This window comes from Sardina pilchardus, chromosome 6, assembly GCF_963854185.1.
Source record: "Sardina pilchardus chromosome 6, fSarPil1.1, whole genome shotgun sequence".
Lineage (NCBI taxonomy): Eukaryota > Metazoa > Chordata > Actinopteri > Clupeiformes > Clupeidae > Sardina > Sardina pilchardus.
In genome coordinates this window covers 4,870,028-4,875,668 of record NC_084999.1, presented here as the reverse complement: position 1 = coordinate 4,875,668, position 5,641 = coordinate 4,870,028, and the positions used below count along the sequence as shown (strand labels likewise).

At 45.1% G+C, this 5,641-nt stretch overlaps 1 long non-coding RNA gene across 1 annotated transcript in view; it reads left to right on the top strand.

Moving 5' to 3' along the window:
* Nucleotides 1-1,436, top strand: part of LOC134082461 (uncharacterized) — a 7,001-nt gene extending 5,565 nt beyond the window's left edge. The window contains exons 3-4 of the long non-coding RNA XR_009939626.1: nucleotides 47-140; nucleotides 1,121-1,436. This is a non-coding gene — a long non-coding RNA (uncharacterized LOC134082461). The remainder of the gene's footprint in view (nucleotides 1-46; nucleotides 141-1,120) is intronic.
* The last annotated feature ends 4,205 nt before the right edge of the window (nucleotides 1,437-5,641 follow it).

Here is a 5,641-nt window from a genome sequence, read left to right as displayed (position 1 = left end):
CTCCAACACAGAAACATGGATCTTACTGAAACGTATTTTATTTCAGATTTGAGCCGTGCGGTTGCACCACACCTCATCAGGCGAGCCAGAGCGGGGTTTCCCTTTGATTTCTCCATTTCGAATCGAGCCATTAAGGTCTGGTGAGTGTGATGTCCCTGGAGATGCACTGGCCTCCTTGTTAGTCTCTATCTCCACCTAATCCTGTCTTAGAAGCTTTTCTGTTTACATGGATAAGCGCTGGCTGGCTAGTAGGCTAATCTTATGTAGAGAAAGCCATTGAGAAGGCACAGCCCCGAGCTGTTGGAGTCTGTAAATGTCCATATCATTCAGGCAACTAAATGGTGAGGAATCTGCAATGGTTAAATCTGGGGGACTGGGGTGGCGTGGGGTGGCGCGGTGTGGCGCGGCCATGCCAGCGATAAGGGGCCTGCGAGCAAGGAGTCTTGGAATGAAATTAGAGCATTATGGGGTTGGGGAAGCGCGATCCGGTCCTCCCAGCGACAAATCCAGAGGCAACCTCAACGCGTCCGTCAGCCTGGAAGCCGCTTGCGAGCAAGACAGCGGCTTTAATCTCAGGGCTGCACACGACACTGTTAGTAGCACACAGACATTTTACAGCTGTTTACTCCGTGTTCCTGGCTTTTGCTCTTGTTTTTCCACTGCTGTGTGTCTGTAATTGGACATTGTTCTGGATTCCATTTGACTTCCCATTTTGAACACTATTTACATTTGCAATTACTGCTCTTTAGGTTTTTATTTTTTCCTAACTGTCATACTGGTTCCAGACTTTTATGAGATGAAATTAAACATTTGAAATGATTATTATTACTACTATTAGCATTTTTCTTATTATTATAATAACATTATTATTATTATTATTATATTATTATTATTATTTGAATTATTTACATTGTTATTATTATCATTATTATCATTATTATTATTATTATTATTATTATTATTATTTCTATTGTTACTACAAGTCAGAGAAACACTGTACACTGACACTCAAACGCACACGCAAAAGCACATACAGTCAGAGTTTGTATAACCACATGTTGGTTACAATAGCAGTGAGTTATGTGTGTGTGTCTGTCTGTGTGTGTGTGTGTGTGTGTAGATTCCTCATGCTGTCACAAGTGCTGAATTAATCAAACTGAGACCACGCCAGCCTGCGCATGTGCCAGCCTCAGCACTGAGCGTCATCCTGGTGCTGGTCACGGCGGCTCCACCGCGCTCCACCTCATCTGGGCCACAACTGAGCCACAACTGAGCCGCGCTCCACCTCATTTGGGCCACAACTGAGCCACAACAGAGCCGCGCTTGTGCCTGTAGCAACACTGTCTCCTCTCCAGGGCGGGTTCGGTCGGCCACTGAGTAGTGTGCTTGCTGGCCTTACCAGGACCTCACACACACACACACACACGCACACACACACACACACACACACACACACACACACACGTCACACGCGTGCGCACACACACGTCACACGCGTGCGCACACACACACACACACACACACACACACACACACACACACACACAAACACACATACATACATGCATACACACACACACACACACACACACATACTCAACATCTACAACACTGATCACATCCTCAGGTAGTCGGAAACCGCATTAGCAGATGGAAATTCTTCCTGTTCTCTCTTTAAATATTACTACAGTGCTATTACTCTTGTAATGGCATCTAAGGGCCACGCAAGTCTTGTGTTGCGAATACTGGAAATGCCAGAATTGGCAGTTACTGTATAACAAATGCTTATGGATTTGAAATGTTACAAATCTTTATAGCACAAAAAATAAAGCAAAATACATTTAAAAATCTGCTAACTCAAAAGTGCCAGATGTATTTTAAAATATCTGAAAATTACAAATAAATGAATTAGTATATTTTATCATTTTTAGTAGATTTATTTCCACGTACCTTTTCTGTGATACAAGTTGCTCTCTCCTTTCTATATTCCCATACATATTGCAATTTAAAAATATGGTCTGGTGAAAACTAGGGGGTGATGAATGCCAGGATTGTTATGATAGATGATCATCTCTGATGAATATGGAATTATAAAATAATTCATTGTATTTTCCTCTATTTAATCACATATAATCACTTAACAAGCCACAGACAAATGGTGAGGACGTTTTTTTGGATACACCCTTTCCTGTACACTTGCAATCAGCCAACCGTAAGCAACAGCTTGCTTGCTGTCAGCCAGTAACCTATATACACCATGGCTCACTCTGCGTTTCCATGACGGGGACAGTTCCAGATCTATCAGGCTTCTAGTGTTTTCCCACTCCTACTCCAGATGAATGTGCGCTGGCCTCGGCTGGGGCTCGGAAGACCAACGTTGATAACTGTAGGGATCACTCTTTCTCCACACAGTGGAACAGCTTCGTCTTGGAAGGGTTGTGTTAGTTTCTGCAAGGACATTTTGGTCAGCTTCTCGGCAGGCTTAAAAACAAAAGAAAGAAAATCCTCACTCAATTGCTCAGTGGGTCGTGTGGTGTGTTTACATTGTAATTTTTCAGTGATTGTGATTAATAGCCTTTTGCGGAAATTTTTAGAAAGATAGCAAAAAAAAAAATGTCCAGGTGTGTCACTCAGGATCCAAACTGAGCCGCTTGGATTCAGATGACAGCCCAGTATTGAGGCTTCAGAGATGCTGGAACTGTGCATTTAATCCCTGTACAACAAGTTCAAACTGTCCAACATCTGCAGAAAGTGTTCCACGGGCTATTAGCACGAATGTGAGCGTTCATTTTTGCTCTGAAACGAGGGGAGGGAGACGTTCTAAAGGGATCTCCAGACAAGTCTTCCTATCATATGGTTGTGGCATCAGTGTAACCAAACAAAAACGTGATCTGAAATAAATGACACGTTTCCCCTGGCTCGGCTCAATAACAACAACAAGAACTGCACAAGAAAATAATAAAATAATATAGAAATAAAATAATTTGTAAAAAAAAAAAAAACATACCGGAGACAGACAGTGCTTCTTAGTGTTTCCTGCTTAAAAAGGACCTGAATTGGGTGAGAGAGACACATGTGTGCTTTTTGGAGGGAGAGTTTGGCGGCTTTGTGTGTGTATGTGCCCATGTGTATGGGTGTGTAAGAGTGTGTGTGAGTCCCTGTCTGTGCCTGTGTGTGTGTGTGTGTGTGTGTGAGCGTAAGCGTGAGCGTGTGCGTGTGTGTGAGTATGTGTCTGTGTGTGTGTGTGTGTGTGTGTGTGTGTGTGTGAGCGTAAGCGTGAGCGTGAGCGTGTGCGTGTGTGTGAGTATGTGTCTGTGTGAGTGTGTGTGTGTGTGTGTGTGTGTGTGTGTGTGTGTGAGTGTGTGTGTGTGTGAGTGTGTATGCGCGCGCTGCTGCTGCGTTCCCGTGCGTTTCATGTGTGACTGAGTTATTGCCTCTCTGTCGTCCCCTCGGCTCCCTCTCTCCTGTTTGCGCTGCCGGCAGGAGATGAGATTTGCATTACAGCCGTCGCCAGAGCCTGCCAAAAAATATCCGCACATTAGTTTCGCCTGGGTGTGTAAATTATTGTTCAAATTGATGAGCTTAGTAATACAAATAAAGGTCAAATCACAATTTCCAGATGTGCGGCAGGCTCCGAGGCAGAGCGCCCATTCTGAAAAATGAAAAAGAAAAAAATATATATAAAAATAAAGCAGTCACATTTTTCAGTTATTTGTGAGTGAGTGTTTTTTGTTGTTGTTGTTTATTTTTTTTTATTTCATTTTGTTGTTTGTTTGTTTTTTTTTCTCTGGATAGGCAGCTCTGTCACAGGGCTGCATTCTATTCCAGCCCACCGTCCAGTGCTGACCAAATCAAAATGGAAACCTGTTTTGTTATTGTTGTTGTTGTGGTTGTTGTTGTTGTTTTGGCGTGGGGACAACTGACTGGGTGACACGCCTCTCCTTCCTCCTCTGCTTCTTTAAGTCTCCAGCAGTTCATTGATATGAAAGCAGAGAACACTTGAACCCACACAGTGAGAAGCTGCTTTTTGCTATTTTTTCTTCTCCCCCTTTTTTCTCTCTTCCTTCCTTCCCTCTGCTTCTCTTTTTTTCTCTCTCTCTCACCTCTTTCTTTTCCTCTCTCTCTCTCTCTCTCTCTCTCTCTCTCTCTCTCTCTCTCTCTCTCTCTCTCTCTCTCTCCCTCTCTCTCTCTCTCGTCCTGTCGTTCTTTCTGTGTTTAATCTTGCCACAGTGTTGAGCTGTGCCTGAGGTGGAAGGCAGTGATTCACCGCGGCACAAAAATCTGCATTTTGGGGGGAAAAAAACAAGATGGACATAAAAGATGGGGCCCTGTGCGCGTGTGTGTGTGTGTGTGTGTGTGTGTGTGTGTGTGTGTGTGTGTGTCTGTGTGTCTGTGCACAGGACTGGCGTTGTCGCCGGTTAATGGAAACATTCTCGCACGGAGAGAGGGGGCGGGCAGTGTGTGTGTGTGTGTGTGTATGTGTGTGTGTGGGGGGGGGGGGGGCATTATCAGGACCCAGCAGACGTACCTGGCAGCCGAGAGCTGTGCGCCCAGCCTGAAGCGTCCCTGTAGGCTGGCACCTGCATAATCTGTGTCAACAGGTTCCAAACGGCCCGCAAGAACCAAAAGACAAAGACATAAATACTTACAAAGTATTTGTCTCCCCCCACTACATTTGCTGTTCTCTCTCAAGCCCTTTTTTCTTTCTCTCTCTTTCTTTCTTACTTCTCTCTCTCTCTCTCTCTCTCTCCCTCTGTTCTGACTCAGAGTGCCAGTTAACAGCAGCTAGCTGGGTCCGTAGCTTTCAGGCCTACAACTCATCGCCTGAGGATCAGAGTCCCTCTCAAGAACAAAGGAGAAAAAGAGAGAGAGAGAAAGAGAGAGAGAGAGAGAGAGAGAGAGAGAGAGATGGCACTCGTTTAACATTTGCAGAGTGGGTAGCTGCCTGCTAGAAAGGCAACCATGCCAGGAGAAGATACAGGAGAGTGGCAGTTCAAATGTCTGTGTGTATATGTGTGTGTGTGTTTGTGTGTGTGTGTGTGTGTGTGGGGGGGGGTTATGTGTGTGTGTGTGTGTGTGTGTGTTTATGTGCGTGCGTGGGTGTGTGTGTGTGTGTGTTGCTCAAGGATCGGTGTTATTCAAAGCAGGCCAGGGAGCTGTATCTGTTTCCCAGGACAAGGCAGGTTCAGATCAAAAGGTCAGTGGAGGACTCTTGTCTGCTGCAGTGTCAGAGGTCTGCACTCTAGACCAATGGGTTTAGTGTCCGCGTGCTGCTGTTGTTGTTACCCTCGACCCCCACAGGGCTGTGCAGCGCTTTATAGTTGGCTCCGTCCACACGGCTCTGTGTGGAAGTTAAAGTTGTAAAAGTCGACTGATATCTAGCAGACACTTTGTATGAGTGTGTGTGTGTGTGTGTGTGAGAGAGAGAGAGAGAGAGAGAGAGAGAGAGAGAGAGAGAGAGTGCTCATATCACTTAAAAAGGTACTGGTCCAATATACTTCATATTTACATCCCAGTACCATATATTGCTTCCTCTGCATGATCCTGCACCCTGATCCCAAATCAGGTTTCTGACTTTACCTGGACACAAAGGTCTGCGATTGCCTTTTGTCTCACCATGAGACAGAGGTGTGTTGCCGGG